This window comes from Miscanthus floridulus, chromosome 1, assembly GCF_019320115.1.
Source record: "Miscanthus floridulus cultivar M001 chromosome 1, ASM1932011v1, whole genome shotgun sequence".
Taxonomy (NCBI): domain Eukaryota; kingdom Viridiplantae; phylum Streptophyta; class Magnoliopsida; order Poales; family Poaceae; genus Miscanthus; species Miscanthus floridulus.
The window spans coordinates 193,628,679-193,650,080 of NC_089580.1; the positions used below are offsets into that span (position 1 = coordinate 193,628,679).

A 21,402-nucleotide genomic window follows, 5' to 3' on the forward strand; every position below is an offset into this window, starting at 1 on the left:
AACGTGATCACACTCTCTAAGTGTCTTGATCACCAAAACAAAATAGCTCCTATAAATTATACCTTTGCCTTGAGCTTTTTGTTTTTCTCTTTCTTCTTTTCAAGTTTAAGCCCTTGATCATCGCCATGCCATCACCATTGTTATGTTATGATCTTCATTAGCTTCTCCACTTGAAGTGTGCTACCTATCTCATGATCACTTGATAAACTAGGTTAGCACTTAGGGTTTCATTAATTCACCAAAACCAAACTAGAGCTTTCAACCGGCGCCTCTCCTTTTCCTCCCTGCAGCATCATCAATGCCTTGCTCGTCTCTATTTCTCTGATTGTCTACCTCTGCTGGCCCCTTCTCTGATGAATACTGCTGCTGTACTAGATGAGCACCGACGCCGACATCGTTGTGTCCCGCTGCCACCGCTGCTGCCTCGTGCGCTCATTCCCTCTCTTTCTCTTCTATGCCCTATAGTGCTACCATGGCCACACCGTCCATCGCCTGGTCCCTTGTGGGTGAGCGTGAACCCCGCTGTCCCATGTCAGTGCTATAGTCCCACAGCATTGGGCCACGACCGCCACCACCCTCCTAGGGCCACGCCTCCGTGCCATGCCTCGCGCTCACACCCGCCAGTGCTGGCCCTTCCCCTCACGAGCACATGCGCACCCTCCCTTGGCACTGTGCTAGACCTGCTGCTCTGCTCCACGGCATTGCCCCTCCCAGGCGCCTTCTCTGCCTCGGTCCGCGCCATGGCCAGGCGAGCCCGGTCATGGCCATGCGCCCTCCCAGCCACCGTGGTCGTGGCCTTTGCACGCCATGCACATGACTGGCCGCTGCTCGCACTTGCGGCCACTCCCGCCACCCTAGCCATAGTGTCCTCACCGTCATCCGCACCATGACCATCCTCCCTTTCGGTCCAAATTCATCATACGCAAGGTATATCCTTCGAATTACTTGAACCCCTAGCACCGTGAGGAAGTTATAGAGAGCTTCGAAGTGGATCGGAAGCCGTTAGTTCAATAGTGTGCACGTGCATGCCGTTTTTGTCATGGATGCCACGCATAGTCCTTCCATGGCCGAGCCGCCATGGGGCTTCTCTAGTGGTGTTGTTTGCACCCACCGGTGTGGCGCGAACCCGCAAAGCCCCCGCACCACCCCTCCGTCGTAGCCGTGCCCTCCCCGGCAAGTCTTAGCCACCGTTGAATCGTCCCCGCGCATGGTGTTCTGCCTCTAGGGACATACGCGCGTGAATTAGGTGGAAGCCGAGTGGGTAAATGAACTTGTCAGTGGGTGTACGAAATAGTAGTTGAACCTTGTCGTAGTTATAGGGAAATCCTAGGGTCTTTTTGTAAAAGTCATCAACGCACGGGCCGTGCTCTGGCGGGGCCGGCCTGCTGCTGCTCGCGTTCGCGTCGCTTGGGCCATGCCCCCCATCTAGGCTAATCATCCCACGTGGGACGCGCTCATCGTGCCTGGGCCGCTTGCGCCCACGCATGCTTCCGTCCGCCTGGGCCGGGCTGGTGCCGCCTGTGCTGGGCCGCGTGTGCGCTGTGCTCTAGGCTACCACACGCCCATCCATGATGGGCTGCTGGGCCAGTTTAGTTGTCGCCGGTCCTTTTTCATTTTTGAGGTATTTTCTAATTTAATGCTGAAGCAAACTTGTAAAATCAATATAAAATTGTGTACGTGTTCAAAAATGGTGAAACTAGTTTTGTTGAGTTTTTAAAATCATGATCTACCTAATAGTTTATTTTGTTCGCATAGGTTCGATAGGTTTTTAAGGTTACTCTAATTATTTTAACATGCTTAATATTGTTAAAAAGGTAAACTTGTAGGAATTTTCATGATAAATTGGTGATAGTGTTGACTCTAAGAATTTTATAGTAAATTATTAATATTATTAGCTGCTCACCGTAATTTTTGTAGCTCTGGAATAATTAGTTTGCTAGATAGATAATGATGCCCTATTTCGAATAATGATTAAATTGATAGAATGAAATAAAGAAACACCTTGAAATTGTATAACTAAAAGAATTATTGGAAAATAACGCCTTATTCGACAACATGGATACGTAGACCAACATTAGAGCTATGTCATTAGCTTGTGAGGCGTGATCGGATTTCTAAGCATTTTGGCTGTCTTTGATTATTTACATCTTTGCATTGTATCACATTGCATATCATGATTGGTATGTCGATGGATCGTGGAGTCATCTGGAGTATCAGAAAAGATGGTGTCTGGATGATTGTGTCATCAAGACAGAATGGTAACTTCTAATTTAATTTTACCCAGACAAGCCCCGGTGCATAACCCCTATTATTCTGCACTTTAAATTATATTTATGCGTTAAGTTTTTAAGGAGTTGAATGAAACCCACTTGCATATATATATATCTTCACCCTATGAGTCTTACTAGTATGACAAGATCATGTAGATTGCTATGCTATAGGACTTCGGTAGAAGTCGAGTGATTGTCTGTCACTCGCGAGAGATAGAAAATATATTACTGTGTGATTATCACTTGGAAAATATAAATGATGGAAAGGAAAAATGGTGATCGAGCAAGAATATGGTTTGGGTATTGGTGGGTGTAAGAGGCTGTGTCCTACGGCCAACAGGACATAGCTTGGTTACACTGTTTTCCCTATCTATGTCAGTTAAGGACCGGCCGTTGCATAAGACTCTAGGCAAGTCACAAACATATTATCCCGAGCACATACTTGGGTATGGATGCTTGGAAGACTTGTTACTCTATTATCATGGGTTTTGGCTCTTTCAGGACCGACTGTCAGGGTGGTTTTTGGGTTAGGAGGTCTTTGCACCGCACTGAGTCCAGGACTCAGGGGCAGGGGCTTGGAGTCCTAGTTTGGATGGAGACCTAGAACCCATGATAGGAGGGTAGTGGGTTGGTCCTACTTGTGCCTAAGGTAAAAGCAGGGCGTGTGTTTTTGGGGTACCCAGCTGGAGGCGTTGATTCGTGAATCGTCGGGCGATCTGGTACGGCTTGTCGATGGTCTAGCACCATAGTAAGAACTGAAAGATAAAAGATGGAAAAAGGAGATATGATTGCTTACCACCTGCTTGAAAGTAGCACAGGTGCTTACATAGAATGATTAGTTAATAAACTAATGCACTGCTAATAAAAATCGAATATAAGGACGCACGTTTAGTAATGCTTCCTGGAGATACAATAAACCCACAAGCAAGATAGTCTTGCATATTCTTAGAGTCTTTTCTTTTTATCCTATTAGGTAAGTCTTGTTGAGTACAATTGAGTACTCAGAGTTTTATTTCCCCCTATTGTAGGTGACATGTGGATGCTAGAGCTGACCCTTATGTGCGAATTCCTCCTGGTGGGCTTAGAGATGATTTTTTTACGCTGTGATCATAGTTTTTATTTATAACTCACTAAATGTTTTTATAAATAAAAGTTTTATAATCTATTGTCATAAGTTTATATATCGATGTTTCATCATGTCATGAATAGATATTTATTTTCGCTGTAATTCTGATCATATGTTTATATTCTGTTGTTCAATTAAATTGTTCATAACTGTGATAATATGATTATATTCCACTGTTATAACCATAAATATTATACTCTGATGTTGTATTAAAAGTGATGTAAGAAATGGTTAAGAATGATATAAGCTTTATTCTCTCATTTGTGATCCTGATAGAAAAATGTGGGTTTTCGGGTTCTCCCTTGGGGTGTGCTTGATAGAACTGCGTAATTTTGTGTTCTCCCTTGAATACTTAGTGTCTAATGGAAGACGAGCACTCCTAGAAGGCATTAGATTAGACGGTTTTGCCATAATAATCAAGCCATACCCAGAGTGAACTGCAGATGATGAATACCTGGCTAACCCAAACCCATCCAATGAGCATGTGGGTGTTGATGAGGAAGGGTTATGTATAGACCTTGGTCCTCAACATCCACCACCTCCAAAACCTTAGAGTCAAGGTTGTAGCAAACAAAGGGATGGTGAAGGATCTGATGCAGATATATACTGTGAAACAGACAATGATGATGAATCTATGTCTGATGATGATGATAATTATGAAATGAAGGATGTAGATGACATTGTTGAAGATAATGAGCATGATCATATGTCTGATGCTGAGTATGACAAGAAGGACCCTCCTATGATAGTAGACAGTGTGTATAGAGATATGTATGCATTTAAGCTGGCTTTAGCTTCATATGCTATCAAACATGAGTTTCATTATGACATTGAAAATAGTGACACAAGAAGGTACAAAGTTTATTGCTGTGGGAGTACTGAGGGCTGCATGTGGAGAATTCATGCCTCAACCATGAAGGATGATGAATCAATTAAGGTAATCTGTTAGTTTCAAATTTGTATGCTTTTTTATCTGTCAGTTGTTTTTAGATATAAGTATTTTATTTTTATGCTGTTTGCAGGTGAAGAGGAACCCATATCCCCATACCTGTGAAAGCAAAAGGAGGTCTAACGTATATAAAGGGGTTACATAGTTTTGGGTATGTGAACAAGTGATTGACTGGTTGAAAGAAGATGCAACTGTTGGTGCTACTAAACTCCAAAGGAGGCTGAAGTATGAGTACAAAATCTTGATACCGTATAGGAGGGTGTGGAATGATAAGAATCTTGCATTGGATAAACTGTATGGACCCTAGAATAAAAGCTTTGATAACATGTATAGATTCAAGGCCCAACTAGATGAAACATGTCCTGGTTCATTTGTTGTGATTGATCACCACACCATTAACAAGAAAATTAGGTTTAATAGATTTTTTAGCTCTAAAACCATGTGTTGATGGCTTCCTTAGAGGTCGTAGGCCATATTTGGCAGTAGATAGCACTTTCTTGTGTGGAAAGTTTAGGGGCTAGTTGTGCATTGCTTGTACAGTTGATGTGCACAACTGGATGTACCCAGTAGCAATAGGTGTCATTGATTCTAAAACAAATGAAAACTAGGTTTGGTTTATGGAGAGGTTAAAGGAGGTAGCAGGAAGAAATCAAAGAGACATGAGTGTCCAATATGCCATGAGTTAGGACACCACTGGTACACCTGCAAGAATGGGAGTCCAGCAGACACTGCAATAGAGGCTGACAGGTGAACTTCTCTCAGTTACATTTATTCATATATGATATGAATTGCATTAAATAATCTAACATGACTAAAATTTCACCTGTAGGGGTCTGTCAAAGAAGAGATAGAAAAAGCAGCTAAAGCTAATACAGAGACAAGCATTGTTATGGCCACAGGGATGGTGTTCCCTCCCAATGAGGCAGTGGGGAATGCTATACACAAGAAAAGAAAGAGAAAATCCTCTTCTTTATCGTTTGTCTCCAAATCTAAGGGAGCAGCAACAAGTACTTCAGTCTCTACTACTACTCCTTTCTCTAGCAGGTATGCTAATTTTTCATTTCTTTCTAATTTTTTGTAATGCCAACAACCCACACTAAACTTCATGTTTCATGTACCACAAGATCTAGAACTAGATCCAACAAACCAATTCCTATTCAAGTTGTGCACCTTGCTACTTATAATGAAGATGCTATAGTTCACCATGAGCCACAGGAAGCTTCAACTACTATAGTTCATACATCAAGGAGGAAGATTGGATTGAAAAAAAACTTACACCAAGGAAAGATGTGTCTGCCACTCTAGCTAGGGGAACAAGCAGCAAGGCTCTAGCTGACCCTTCTAGCCTAGCTGAAAATACTAGAAGTAAGAAGCAACTGCTGCTAGAATGAATAAAGGTGACTCCACCATGTTGTTTTGATGATGCATTGGTGCTGTACTCCTGGAGAACACCTTGGCTTTTGTGGTATGAAATCATTTGGATGGTATGAAATGCTGATGTAATGGAGTTGTAATATTTTACATGATCAAGACATGTAGTTTATGGTACTTGCTCTGGACAAACTGCTGGTGTTAGATGAAATTGTGGTTTATGGTTTGCATGTTGGTGAATAATCTGAACCATGAGCACTACTTATGTTTGTAATGTATTAAGGTTTGCCTATTGGTGAATGAACAATCTAAGAATTTTATATTTCTGGACTGCATTCATCCATCCATCATTGACCCATTCATTCATTGATTCAAGCATACAAACACAGTGACACACACATACATAGGACCCTACTTCTTCATAATTGCATACAAGGCAAGGAAGATAGCAACAAAGACCAGCTTCTAAATTCATCTGAGCTGCTGCATAGCCCTATTTTGCACTACTCCTCCACCAGCCTGACCACCTTCGTGGATGAGAGCCATTGGAGCGGGAGTAGGGATAGCAGCTGGTGCTGGCACTGCCTGGCCACCTTCCTCAGTGCTGTCTATTTATAGGAGACACCCAGGGAGAGTTTTTGGCGTAAAAGGCCCATTAGATTGGCGCCAAAGCACCATCAGATAGCCTCTTCTTTCTGAGAACATGCTTGTCTTTTCTCCATCTGTTAGCCATAGTTAGCACTGCATTTGAACAGAATGACTTATAAGACAAAGAAGTTTAGAGCAGTGACACCTGTGTGCGATTAATTTTTTAATGACTTATATATAATTACAAACTTTTTTAACGACACGTAGGTAAAAGGCTCTTATTGATACGACCATTGCCGACCTACCTTCAGCCTATTTAGCTGGGGCTAAAACGATCATATACGATCATGGATTATTACTGCTGGCTGGTTTAGTGTGAGAAAAAAATAATATTCTGGCTAGAAATTTATGATCATTTAGGACCCAATGAACAGGCTGCTTGGCGTAGGCCCGCTCGCCTCCCCTTCCCGCCCTTGGCCCATACCGTCACCAGCCTAGCGCAGCATCGCCCCTGCCACTTCGGAACTAGATCCTTTGTAGTCGATGAGGATGACTTTTCTCTACAGTTAGTTAGCCTGTTTGTTTGGTCATAAATGATCATAAATTTCCAGCCAGAACAGTATTTTTCTCCCACACCAAACCAATCAGCAGTAATAATCAGCCGAACAGGCTGAGTGATCTGAAACCATTTAGTAGAATCGGATGGTACATAGTTCCTCCCAGGCACTACACCCCTTCACGCACTGGGCCTCGACCCAACAACGATGTTGCCTAGAGGAGCTATGGGCGAGCTCAAGATGCTCGTCGATCTGCTTTTCGCCCTTTCGCTTCGCTCGAGCTCCGTCGAGCCAATCACTAGCGTCACCGCCGCACAAGATGCTTCGCTCAAGATGCCCGCCGCCGCGGTTCTGCTGAACAAGCTTGTTCTCACCGCGTCTGTCGACGAAATATGGTCGGCAGTCTACCTAGGGGTGTGCCCAAGGTAGTAGATTATCGGCAGACAGATGCTCAAGCAACAAACAAGATGATAACGCAAGACAGACACAAGGTTTTATCTAGGTTCGCCCACCGTAAAGGCGTAATACCTACATCCTGTGTCTGATTGTATTGCTGTATATCAATGAGAGATGTTTTTTAGAGGGGTCTCCTGCCCACCTTATATAGTCTGGGGGGCAGGGTTATAGATCTAAAAACTAATCCTAGCAGTTACAATTGCCATAGGTGGCTGGATAAGGATTTCTATTCTAACCGACCAGGATCTTGCTTGATCTCCAAATCTGTCTTGATTCCTTGCGCGGGATTCCAAACAGGTTGGCTGGGCCACGCATCGTCTTCTAGTGGACCAGATCCCCTGATCCGGGCCAGCCCAAGCCTAGCCATAAGGGTATAGGGGTTAATACCCCCACAGCTAGTCCCCGAGCACCATGTATTATGCTGCGACACGCCGTTTGACCTCCTCTGACTAATGCGATCCGTCTTCATGTCATCTTCAACTGATTGAAACATTGACCAATCGAATGTGCCAGCATTCTAGTCAGAACAGAGAGCAGTAGACCATGATTATAGCCGAAGATTCCGATTGTCTGAAGAATGCATGGTGCTCTTAAAGAAAAAAGAAAAAGATTTCTTTCCTTATCAAGTGTGCCCACTTGTATTTCTGAAAAGAAATGTAAGTGACCCTTGGACAGTAGAAATTCTGGCAATCAGTCAAAGCATAGGGGTCGATAAAATAAACATATTCACCGCAAGGTGAAGTGTGCCCACTTAGTCCCCGAGCCTGGTAGTAGGTGACGTAGGCACGTGGTGCCAAGGTCTAAAAAGAATTTCCACTGAAGTTAAGAATCTAATCGTCGTACAAGCAATACGAGATGCACCGACAGGTGCATCGTACCGATGTAGTCCCCGAGCTTGCTGGAAGGCAAAGTATAAGCCTTGTAGCAATGTCCAAATAAATGTCTCTCGACTGTATGTGAGTACAAATCACATGTAGCTGAGGAGAGCGGTCTCCGAGCAGTGGTTGGAACAGTCCCCGAGCATGGTAGTGGTCGGAGCAGTCCCCGAGCATGGTAGTGATCAGAGCAGTCCTCGAGCATGGTAGTGGTTGGAGCAGTCCCCGAGCATGGTAGTGGTCGGAGCAGTCCTCGAGCACGATAGTGGTCGGAGCAGTCCCTGAGCATAGTAGTGGTCTGGGCAGTCCTCGAGCACGATAGTGGTCTGGACCATCCCTGAGCACGAGACGTGTGATGAAGAACCAAATGCCACTTGTACTATTATTTGGTATATTTATTTTATCTTCTTACTCTGTCAAGTCCAATCTGACATGTCTGGTCAAAATAGTAGACGGGTATAGCACGTCATAATGCCTTCTTGTCCTTTCAAGCAAACAGTCACTTGGCACCTGTAAGGACTAAGGAGATGCGTCAGTGTGGGCCCTCTCACACTGGTAATGAAGAGGCACATACACTGATAATGAAGAGGCGCATATATTGGCATAGATCTTGAGGTTGTGTGTTGTAACATGGCTTCGGCGGGTGGCGAAGGCCCCCGACAGCGGGGTGTCGCCAAGGTGCCTTCGACCGTCTTAGGGCGGAGACCCGGCGCTGACTAAAAGAACTTTCCCGGCTATGCTCGAAGGGTGCAGAATCTCCTTTTCATCACAGACTCCACCAAGGCCAGGCATGCATCCCGCCGACCGCTCAGGCGGGCATCTCCGGTATTACGGGCGGAGGCTGCCTTATCTCTAAACTAATCAAACAAATGACCTTGCCTAAGTGTGCACAGGCACTCAAGTGCAGGCGCTCGTGGTCCGCGCAAGCGCGTCAGCATGGCCCCTACGCGGCCGGGTGGAGACCTATGGATGATGTCTCTGCCCGAACAGGCGGAGAGGCTCCAAGGCGACGGCATGCCCCTAAAGGTGGAGGCCAGCGGCTGGGCGGAGACCTGCGAATGATGCCTCCGCTAGGACCGGCGAAGATTCTCCAAGGCAACAGCACGCCCCTGAAGGTGGAGGCCAGTGGTGAGAACCATGGCCCCCGCACGGCTGGGCGGAGACCCGCGGGTAATGTCTTCGACCATCCGGCGAAGACCCGCTGAGGCAGCGGCGCGCCCCGGGAGATGAAGGCCAACGCCGGGGACCTAGGCCTTTGGGCCGAAGACTGACCTACAGTGGGTCGGCTACTCATGGAAGCCCATCACTTGAAGACGGTATGGCAGGATTGCCCCACGAACAGAAGGCTAGCGGCGGAATATTCTAGGAATATACTATAGCAGTTGAGGGGCATTGTAATAAATTCTGTTATGTAGTAGTTGAGTCCTATAAATAGGGGACACTTGTAACCGTGGAAGTTGGTTGGTGGACGAATTAATGAAACCATAGTTTTCCGTATCATTCCCTTACTCACCACTGTCCCTCCTATCGTTCTTATCCTGAGCCTCTGTCCGAGGCCGACCGTCCGATGGGCGGAGGCCTCGGTCTCTTCCATGTAGTTTGAAACTGCTAGTTTCAACATTGGCGCCCACCGTGGTTGGGCCAAGGCAAACCAACGATGGCAGGGAAAAGAAAGACCACCACTAGAGCAGCAGTGACCACGGGTCAGTGAGGAAGACCTAGGCGCAACATTCGTAGTGCCTACGCAACATCGCTAGTGGAGGATGACACCAGAGCAGATGCCTAGGGTCAACCACCGAAACCCCAAGACCGAGAGATTCAAGATCCGAAGGCCCAACCAAACTCAGCCACAGCACCCGAGCAAGAACTGCAATAGCTGCAAGCACAGTTGCAAAGAGCGTAACAAGAGAGGGACAGAATGGTAGCAGCATTCGCAGCTAATCAGCAAGCTATTCAAGCATCATCACAAGTAGCAGAAATAAGGTAGTAGTTGGCAGTCCTACATGCTGAGATGCTAAGTATGCAGCATGCAGTACCAGCGACAACCTCCGCAATCCTAGCCTCTGCAGCAACACCAACTGCAACCATGCTTCAAGGCTCTATGCTAGTGATTAGGCAGCCGACGATGCCATCTCAGGTGATGCGGAGGCCTATCGATCCCAAGTCCCCACTATCTGAAGGCATACAACAGTCGCCATGGCCAGCATCGTACAAGCCAATCACACTACCCAAGTTCAACGGAAAGACTAACCCCCATCAGTTCATTATGAGTTACGAGGCAGCAGTAGCCTCCGCCGGTGGAGACGACGCCGTCTTGGCAAAGTCATTTGTCATTGTAGCCGAAGGCGACGCGCTAGCTTGGTATTCTATGTTCAAACCAAGTACAGTCTATTCTTGGGAGAACCTCCGGGACAAGATATTGACAAACTTCAAAGGGCTAACAGCACAGTCGCTGACTTCTACAGATCTATTTTAGTGCAAGCAAATGCAGGGAGAGACACTACATGACTACTTCTAAAAATTCGTGCAGCTAAAGGCGAAGGCACCAGATGTCCCAGATGAGATCGCCATTGAAGCAGCGATCAAAGGCCTCCGAATCGGGCCGTTCGTAGCACACTTAGCAAGAGAGAAACCAACCTCCATTCAGCAGTTGTATGATGAGTTTGAGAAGTACTACAGATCAGACAATGACCTACGCAAGAGGCTGGAGGAGCAAGGTCAAAACAGACAACAAAACAGCAGCAAAAATTCCCAGAAATCCTATATGAACCAGAATGTATCAAATCAGAAGCTAGGCCAGGGGCAAGTGCTCAGTATCAAGGGTCAACCCCACCCCGAGCAAGGGCAACATGCAGCACCAACATGGCCGGAGACCTAGATAAAGAACCAAGGTTGGTAAGGCTACCAAGGCAAAAACTGGAACAAAAACCAAAGCCAGAAACAACGCAGGCCATATTGTGTTTTCACAGCGAAAACGTAGGGCACAACACCAAAGATTATCCAGAGACAAAAGAAACACAAGAAAGGATGAAGAACAAGCAGACTGCCTAACCTCTGACACAGCAGAGTGCAAGAGAGGTCAACACCACATACACAACTAGCCACCAGTAGTACTGCCCAATGTACCCAGCGCTAAACGCAACCCAAATACATCCCTCCATACTGGCCTCTGCCTATTACCCAAACTTCCTACCAGCATGGCGGTCATCACCTTCACAGCAGCCTCCGGTGGGCAACTACAGGTCGGAGGCAAGCCTGACCTACTTAAACCCAAAATCTCCCCATATAACCTACCTCGAAACAAACCCACCGGAGCAAAACTGAATAAGGTTCGAGCCTCTACAGCCATAGCACCACATGCAGCAACTGCCTCCGCCACCACCACACAACCAACCCCCAACACCAAAAAATGAGCCAAACCCAGAAAACCAAGTCAACCCTCATGGAGCACTGCCAACAATAGGCATGATATTGCCAATCGCTGGAGGATCATCAATGGAGTTTCAAACGAAAAAGCAGAAAAAGGATCACCTCCGCCTAGTAAACAATGTAGCGGTCCAAGTCCTGGCGAAACACACAGATTGGTCTAGAGTCCCAATCACCTTCATAGAAGAAGATCTCCAGCTAGAGAGCTACCCTCACGCAGACGCAATGGTGATCAAGACCAACATAGCAGCATGGGAGATAAGCAGAATACTAGTCAACATGGGCAGTTTAGCAGATATCATCTTCACAAATACATTCGACCAAATGAAGCTCAGCAAAAATCAACTACAACCATCCAAATCCCCTTTAATAGGATTCGGAGGCAAGCAGATACAAGCATTAGGAAAAATCTCACTCCCAGTGTCATTCGGAACCCAAGCGAATGCCAGAACCGAGTACATAACCTTCAACGTCATTGATCTGTATTACCCATACAATGCCATCTTAGGCAGAGGATTCACAACCAAATTCAACGCAGCCCTGCATATGGCCTACCTATGCATGAAAATACCAGCACTCCATGGTATTATCACAGTCCGAGGCAGCCAGAAAGAAGCAAGAAACATAGAGAAAGCTATCTACAGAGCCCAAAGAAACATCAATGCAGTCGAGTCGGCGAACAAAGAACTAGAGCCTCCGGACATGCCCAAAGGAGAAACAGATATGGCAGGTCAAGAAGAGACAAAGCTGATACCTCTAGAAAAAGAGTTACCAGACAGAAAAGTAACAATCAGCTCAAAATTGTGCAAGGCAGAAGAGGAAGAGCTCATGGCAACCCTAGTAAAAAACAAGGACATCTTTGCCTGGTCAGCCTCCGACCTCTAGGGAGTCAGCAAGGACATCATACAGCACGAACTGGATATCAACGAAAACATGAGACCAAGAAAGCAGAAATAGAGAAAAATGTCGGAGGATAGAATCCTGGCAGCAAAGGCGGAGGTGCAAAGACTGCTAGATGCAAAAGTGATCAGGGAAGTCAAGTATTCAGAATGGCTTGCAAACGTAGTCTTGGTACCAAAGAAAAATAGCAAAATGAGAATGTGCATAGATTTCACAGATCTGAATAAAGCTTGCAAGAAAGACCCTTTCCCATTGCCAAGAATAGATGCCTCCATTGACAAGGTAGCCAGATGGCAGAGGTTCTCTCTCCTCGACTGTTTCTCTGGGTATCACCAAATCTAGATGAAAAAAGAAGATGAAGACAAGATAAGTTTCACCACCCCATACGGGACATACTGCTACACTAGAATGCCGGAGGGACTCAAGAATGCCAGAGCAACCTTTGCCAGAATGACAAAGGAGGTTTTGGGATCACAGCTAGATAGAAACATCATAGCCTATGTCAACAACATAGTGGTCATGAGCAAGAACAAGGATGATCATGTCTCCGACTTATAGGAGACCTTCGCTAACCTCAGGACAGCTGGCCTCCGCCTCAACCTAGAGAAATGTATATTCGGAGTCACAAAAGGGAAGATGCTCGGTTATATCATAAGCAGCGAAGGCATCAAAGCAAACCCGGACAAAACCAGAGCAATAATGGCAATGGCAGAGCCCAAAAACAAGAAGGAAGTACAAAAGCTAACATGAAGAATAGTAGCGCTCAACAGATTCATCTCAAAATCAGCAGAACGTAGCCTACCTTTCTTCCAAGCCCTGAGGGGCGAAGACAACTTCGAATGGGGGTCCAAGCAGTCGGAGGCATTTCTTAACTTGAAAGAGTATCTGGCAAACTCACTGATGGTCTCTGTCCCAGAATCGGACAGCCACCTATTGTTGTATGTGGCGGCCTCCGACCATGCAGTCAGCGCAGTCTTAGTCCATGAGCTAGAAAAAGAATTAGGCAAAACTCAAAAACCAGTTTATTTCATCTCAAAAGCACTGTCCGGAGCCAAACTAAACTATACAGAGGTAGAAAAAGTTGCCTACGTAGTGCTGATGGCATCAAGAAAACTAAAGCATTACTTCCAAGCCCACAAAATCTCAGTTCCAACATCGCTGCCACTACAAGACCTGCTCAGAAACAAAGAAGTCTTTGGTAGAATAAGCAAATGGGCCACAGAGCTATCATAGTTTGGAATCTCATATGTCCCTAGAACAGCAATCAAATCACAAGCATTAGCTGATTTTGTAGCAGATTGGACACCTCCGACAGAGCCCAAGGTACAACGAACAACTCAAGGCTAGATAGCATTCACGGATGGAGCCTGGGACCAAGCCAAAGTAGGAGCCTCCACCATCCTAATGGCACCCTCCGGCGTCAGACTGAGATATGCAGCAAGGCTAGAGTTCAAATCAACAAACAACATAGCAGAATATGAAGGCCTGATCTTAGCGCTGAGCAAAGCAAAGGCCTTAGGGGCAAAAACATTGATAGTCAAAACAGATTCTCAAGTGTCACTAGCCAAGTAGAGAAAGAATACATAGCAAGAGAGCTAGAACTCATCAAATACCTATCCATCGTCAGAAATTTGGAGCGGAGATTTGAGGGTTTCACCCTGAAGCACATCCTAAGATCAGAAAATGCAGAGACAGATGAATTGGCAAAGGCTACAGCAAACAACCTGCCACTACCTCCAAACACTTTTTACCAGATCTTGAAGTCTCCGGCAACTGCGGAGACATCTAAGGCACTAAAACCCATACTACACCTACAAAATAAAGATCGGAGAAAGGTGATAACAGAATTCCTAGAAGGCAAAACCATCGAAGAAGATGAAGCAAAAGCAGCAAGAATATAGGCTAGGGCAAGAAATTACACAATCGTAGATGGCATACTGTACAAGAAAGGAGTAGTCTAGCCTCTCTTCAAATGCATATCGCAGAGCGAAGGCATAGAGTTGCTTCAAGAAATACACTCAGGAATTTGCGGGTCGCACATTGGCTCTAGAGCTTTATCAGCAAAGGCAATAAGGCCAGGCTTTTATTGGCCAACACACATACAAGACGTAGAGCAGACAGTCAGAACATGCAAAGCATGCCAAACATTCTCTCCAGGACAGTCAAAACCATCGTCGGAGACCCAGCTTATACCTCCGATATGGCCATTGCAAAGATGGGAGATGGACCTGGTCGGCCCATTACCTCCATCCCAAGGAGGAAACAGATTCGCAGTAGTGGCAGTGGAATATTTCACAAGATGGATAGAGGCAAAGCCACTGGCGAAGATAACCTCAGAAACTATCAGAAAATTCTTTTGGCAGAACATCGTTTGCAGATTTGGTGTACCAAGGATCTTGACAGTAGACAATGGGAAATAATTCGATTCAGAGAACTTCAAAGAATTCTGCAAAAGCATAGGGACAAAATTAGCCTTCACCTTGGTATACCACCCAGAGTCCAATGGAGCAGTGGAAAGAGCAAACAGAATAGTCTTTTCAGCAATATAAAAAACACTGCTAGGACTACGCAAAGGAAAATGGATAGATGAATTACCTAGAGTTATTTGGTCACACAATACATCCGTCTCAAGAACAACAGGATTCACACCATTCAAACTACTTTATGGAGAAGAGGCCATGATGCTAGAAGAAATAAAGCACAAAAGCCTCCGCACAACAAGTCAGCTGATGTTGCAAGATGAAGAATATGCAAAAGAAACAATAGAAGCCACCAGACTGGAAGCAGTCAACAACATTGCAAAATATCTGTCCCAAACCAAGTGGAGAGACTCTCAGGTGGTAAGGAAAGATATAAAACATGGAGACCTCATACTCAGGAGAAAACCCAACGCACAACTTGTTGGGAAGTTGCAACCAAAATGGGAAGGCCCATACACAGCAATAGCAGCAGGCCAACCTGGTTCTTTCCACTTGACCAACAGCGAATGTGTCACGACAACCCACACATGGAATATTGACAGCCTTTGCAGATACTACATCTTGGCAATGTACCAAAGGGCAACCTCCGCAAAATATAAGTGGAGGTCCCTACATGCATTTACCTTAGTTTTTTTTTACTTCATTCAAAACAAAATGTAAAAGAGCCTGCACTCTTTTCCTCATAGGGGAACTCCAAGCGGAGGTGAGGTTTTTAACGAGGCAGGCTCAATGTAAAAATCCTCTACAAGTATAAAGAGGTAATTCCCCAAAAAGAACGCCACAAAGAACCCAAAACTAAAAGCGACCAGCTCTGGCATAGCAATATTCGGTAAACAAAAACTATAGGTCCTTTCAAAGCGCCAGCCATAGGCAAGGGCAATTTGAAATGACCTCTATAGCCAAACAGGCCTTCGCCCTTGACAAAGTCCTAACCAAAGTTAGGCATCAAAGGCAAAAATCTCTGGCCAAAAAGGCCTCCGACCCTTGACAAAGACATGTCCAAAGTCAGGCATCAAGGCAAAAATCTTTGGCCAAAAAAGGCCTCCGACCCTTGATAAAGATCTAACCAAAGTCAGCCATCAAAGCCAAAATCTTTGGCCAAAAAGGCCTCCGACCCTTGACAAAGACCTGACCAAAGTCAGGCATCAAGGCAACAACCTCGGTGGAACAGGCCTCAGACCTTAGCAAAAAAAACCCTAGCATCAGGGGCAACAAATTTGTGGCACTAGAACCAGGAAAAAGGTCTCCGCCATCCAAAACAGGAAAAACAGAAAGTGCCTAACAAAACACTGCCACCACTGCGGCGCCAGACCTCTTTACTTCAAAGATCTCAAGGAGAACGAATAATTCAGGCAACATACAGGCCATTAAAGCCAAGATACGTTCCACCTAACAACATACAAAAATGTTAACACCTGAAAGCCACCACCCCACTATAAAAACGGATTCCCCTAGTGCCCTCAAGAAACTCAGTCAGCATAAGGCGCAAGGGCGCAAGGGGGGAGCAAGGCATAGTGCAGGCAAAAGCCATAGCGATAGCCATGGAGGCAGAGGTCTCCTTAGATATCCAAATCGTCCGTAGATATTGTACGAAAACTCGTAAAATTGGAGGCAATGGTAGACAGTCGGAGATAGTGGGAAAAGAGAGAGGGCCTATGGCATGGTGATGAACAGCAAAGGCCTACCAGAGCAGGGGGATATCGCACGAAAACTCGTAACATCCCCCTGACACCGGAGACCTAACCTACCATCTCCAAAGATCAACCATGTCCCACGAATGTGTAGCGTCGGAGACCCATGCCTCCAGACAGCTAAAACACCCAGCTAAAGAAATATCTAGAGTCTCCGCCATCTACACAAGCTGCGCCAAACCCCTAGTCGGATCAAACGATGAATCGGCAAACCTTGCTAGGCGGACTTCAAGTACGCCTCCGCCGGTCCAAAAAATGCGGAGACTTCTACCTCGGCCATCAAGCAAACACAGAGAATGAGAAAAAATGGGGAGAAGATCCTGGCCACCACCTCTGTATCGCGCTCGATCGCCCAAGCAAAGGACAACGGTGCGTGAGCTCGGGACTAGACGAGATATGTAAACTACCACGATGGGCTCAAGCCACCGCACAAATAATCAAGAAAGTGAACCTATCTTGTATTCCATAAAGCATCGATAAACATTCTTACAGGACACCAACTTGAAATAAAATCCTAACTACTATGGCGGAGGTCCGCGCCAAGCGAGCGTGCGAGTAAACCCAGCACGCTCGTTGTCTATGTCAAACCTAACCAACTCAAATACATCGTGTGCAACGCTGCGGGGAAAGGCCGAACGCCAATACTCCCAAAGCTCTCCGCTCATGTAAATATCATCGTTGTAGAGAGTCAAAGGAGCAACGTCTTACGCAGGCTCCTGACTCGGAACCTGCGCAAGGTTAAAATATTCCACAAAACCATTCAGAACAAAATAAACTTTATTCATAAAAAGCCCAGTTGGACTGCGAGATACACGCTAGAACAACTAAATGCTACAAAGAGCCTAGACCTCCGGCGCATCAGCCACTGCGGAAGTCCCTGGAGCAGAGCTTGCATCAGCTATGGGCGGGCACGGCGCCTGTGGCCTCCGACCACCACCTCCGCCGATCGTAGACCCCCCCAGGAGCGCTACTAGCGGCGGAGGCACCAACCATAGTCGCCGAGCGCGGAACCGACGAAGGCCTGCCCGCAAGACCCTTCTGTGCATCCTACAACGTAGGCTAGAATGTCAGGGGCAAGAGCAACAAAAGCCTCCACAGCATCAAAAAAAAGGGGCGACTACAAAGACTATAAGTACCTTCGCCCTCTTGTCCTCCACCAGTTTCTAGGCAGCAGATCTCCCAAACGGAGCCCAAAAGTGCCCGATGAAATTTCTTAAGGTTTTTCGCAAACCAAGAGAGGTCTCACCGAGCTCCTTCAGACTAGGTAGCGCCCCCTCCAGGATACTTTCGGTATGTGTACACCCACCGTGTGCCAAAAGTTTGGCATAGTTCGCCACCCCCGCTAGCGCCCCGTAGTTCGTGCAACCGTTGATCAGACCAGGGAGCTTCGCAAGATGACGTTTTAGCTAGGAGGCGAGGGCGTACCCGCTTGTCTTCCTCCAGAGGAGCGGAGGTCTCGCCTCCAAGCTTGGCGACGGTGGCCCGGTAGTGATCAACAGTCACAGCAAGGACTCCTTTAACTGAGTCCAAACGCCTCGTCGTTAGAGAAAGCTGCTCCCTCACCGCTGCTGTGGATTCCTTCTCGGAGGCGAGCTCTCGCCAGAGACCCTCGGCCAGCTCATTCACCCTACGGGCCTGCTCGATGGACAAAACCTCCGCCTCCCGGGCCTTGGCGAGATCGACCCTCAGGCCATCTTTTTTCTCGCTCCTTCGTCAGAGACAGGCGAAGAGCCATAAGAGAGTCCGACAAACTCCCTTTTTCACCTTCTAGGTGCTCGATTTCCACCTTGAGCGCTTCGATCGTGGCGTCACGGTCGGAGACCTCATGGGTACAATGCTCTTCCATAACAACACCCATGTGATACCCCTATGACCAGAAAAAAAAAACCCAAATCGATCAGCAACGGAATCAAGAACAAGTCTAGAAGCGAGCGTACACAAAAAATAATAAAACAAGGAAAGGGGCGAAACCGCCGGAGATGCACCAGGCTCTGGTTGTTCTAGGTGAATGCGAAGAAGCTGGAAGAAATCCATATCCCTCAGATGCTGTTTGAAGCAATCTATCAAAGAAGAACAAACAAACACGAAACATGAGGTGAGAAAAGCAAATGTCACGTTAACGCAACCAACAGCCAAGACCACCTTTGATGTCTCCTAGAACGGCTAGTATAACACTCCTCCCAACCTAAGATAGAAGTGTTAGAGGAGCCTACGTAAAAAAACAACAACAACAATAGCTTAGGTCAGAGGGCAGATCACAAACAGGCTAGATGATGATCAAGACAAAAACATTTTTACTTACTCGGACCTGGCGCCGTCAGCCCCGGTTGCCCCGGACCGAACCTAGCGCCAGCGGCGGCTGCTTGCTCCTCCAGGGTGAGAAGTCCAGCCATGACATCGCCTGCAAAGCAGCAGATGCATAGTATTGGCACTTAGCACAATACGCAAAGGAATGAACTGGGCGAAGACAATAAACACAAGGATGTGCACCAAACAAACATACTCATAAAAAGCCCAGGTAGGGCAGCTTGCCGCGCCCTCTGAGCAGAGGTCTCTGCCATATCATGTGGTGAAGGCCCAAAGGGCCAGACTTCCTCAGCCAGTAGCCCGGCGGGCGAAGGACTCGAAGAAGGCTGAGCCACCGGAGCCTCCTCAGCAAGAGCGGGCTCCAGCCACCTAACGTCGGCCGTAGGCATGGGCGAAGGTGCGGCGGTGGTAGGGGATGAAGGAACATGCCACGGGATGGCCTTTGTGTCCTCTTTAGAGCTTGAGCATAGCCCGCTAAGAACGTCGGGCATAGGCTCGATGGTGCTATCTTCTGGTTGTTCGCCGACGCTCGTAGCACCATGCGAGGAGCGCGCAGGGACAACGCCGGTCTCCGGAAGCCCGTCACCGCTCACAGCCCCACTCGTCGGGCACACCGGAGCTACGGGAGAGCCGTGATCCCCTTCGCTCGCAACTCGAGCGTCTGCTGATGGGGCGGAGGAGCTCTCAACGTCTTCGCTGCCGGCGGATTCAGCACCCGCATTGCCAGCAAAAGACAAGGCCAGCGTGATCAACGGGGCTTCGCTTTTCTTCTTCTTTTTCATAGGCGCCCGAGAGCCAACGGCGCCCTTCCTCTTTTTAGACTCGGCCTCCGCTGTAACATTCTTTGTGTAGGCCTTCTTCTTCTTCTCAATCGAGGCTAGGACCTCAGCAGGAACCTCACGCTCTCGGTAGATGATCCTGACCTCCTCAAAAACTCGATTGAGCCGTGGCATGGTGTCTACCATGGCCATCCGAGACATGTACTCACACTCGGAAATCTTGCCAACCAACCCTATGGTGGCCTCCTCAACTTTGGAGACGAAACCATCCTCCGTCACCCCCTCCCCCCAAAGATCGACCAAAGCGGGGGAACGGAATCCCGGCCTCCGGCCCAAAAACGGGAACCTTGACCTGTTCCAACTGAAAAGCTAGGTTGTTTTTGCCCAAGGGCCAGTAGTTGGAGGCCATGATCTCCTCCACTAGATCACGGCCACCAGAGTAGCGGCACGCTGCCACAAAAGCCTGATCATAGGCCTCCCGTGTCGAAGACACCTCCACCAGCGGATCCACGTGCGTGAGTGGCGCCATCTCCTCCATCCGAGAAGTCAATGGATACTCTAAGAGCTCCTCGCCATCCTCAGTTGTACTGCGGACCCCGTAAGTCTTCATGTAGAACCATTGCTCGAGCCAGCCGCGGTCCCACTTGCCCTTCTGGCAGAAAGAGATCTCCAGGCTATCCACGCCTTGGTTCCTCTTAGACATGAAAGTGCAACTACCATACTGGTAGGTCACCTCCACCTCCTTGCCATCTCACATCTCCTTCTTCTTCTTCGGCTGCTTCTGCAGTTCATAGTACGTGCAAAAGGTGTCCACATCTGGCTCGGCACCGTAAGAGATGCACGCCCAGCAGAATTTGCTAAGTGTCAGGAAAGCAATGGGAGTCAGATGATGGAGCTAGACGTTGAAGGTCTCCAACACCCGGTGAAGGAAGAGAATGTAAGGAAACCAGAGGCCGCAGGTGAAGAAGTCCCGAAAGACCACCGCATATCCTTCCTCTGGCTCTGGAAGAGTCTAACCCGGTGGAGGGATTTTTACCCTGGAAGAAGGAAAACATGACTCCTTCAGCATCTCCACGATTGTCTCCTTAGTGATAGAGGACGGGCTGAAGTCCCAAGACTTTATCGCCATGTCTCCGGAGTCCACGGCGATCAGGTCTCCGATAGATGCAGAGACACTCCCCAAATCCTCCTCCACTAGCTTTTCCAACTCCAACGCGGAGGCAGAGGCAAGCATGCACTCCTCAAAGTGCGCACCCCAGCCGATGGCCCTAACACCGAGAAGGTGGCGGTAGGGTCCGGAGAAGGTAGGCCGGTGAGTTTGGGCAGAGGCGGAAAGGAAAGCCACCGTGACAGCAACCTAAGCGCGAGACACGAACAGAAAGACGGAACACGCGAGGGCAGCAAGAGGCGAAAATGAAGAGGGCAGAGAGCGATTTCTTAGATGCAATGAAAGCAAATGAGTGGTGTGGGGAGGGGGACCCCGCCGCCAAAAGCACCCTTATATAGGCAGCGGGCAGGCGGTCTGACTCCCACCACACAACGGTCACCTTCGGAAGATCCGCCCGCTGCACAACGGTCACCTCCGAAAAAGTCGCAGGGAATGCAACGGACACTGACACGGTGGAAA

At 47.5% G+C, this 21,402-nt stretch overlaps 1 long non-coding RNA gene across 1 annotated transcript; it reads left to right on the forward strand.

The window, feature by feature from the left end:
* Positions 1 to 4,517: 4,517 nt before the first annotated feature.
* On the forward strand, positions 4,518 to 5,859 carry LOC136507445 (uncharacterized). The gene is made up of 3 exons (XR_010771750.1): positions 4,518 to 5,092; positions 5,175 to 5,389; positions 5,470 to 5,859. It is a non-coding gene; the product is annotated as an uncharacterized lncRNA (long non-coding RNA).
* The last annotated feature ends 15,543 nt before the right edge of the window (positions 5,860 to 21,402 follow it).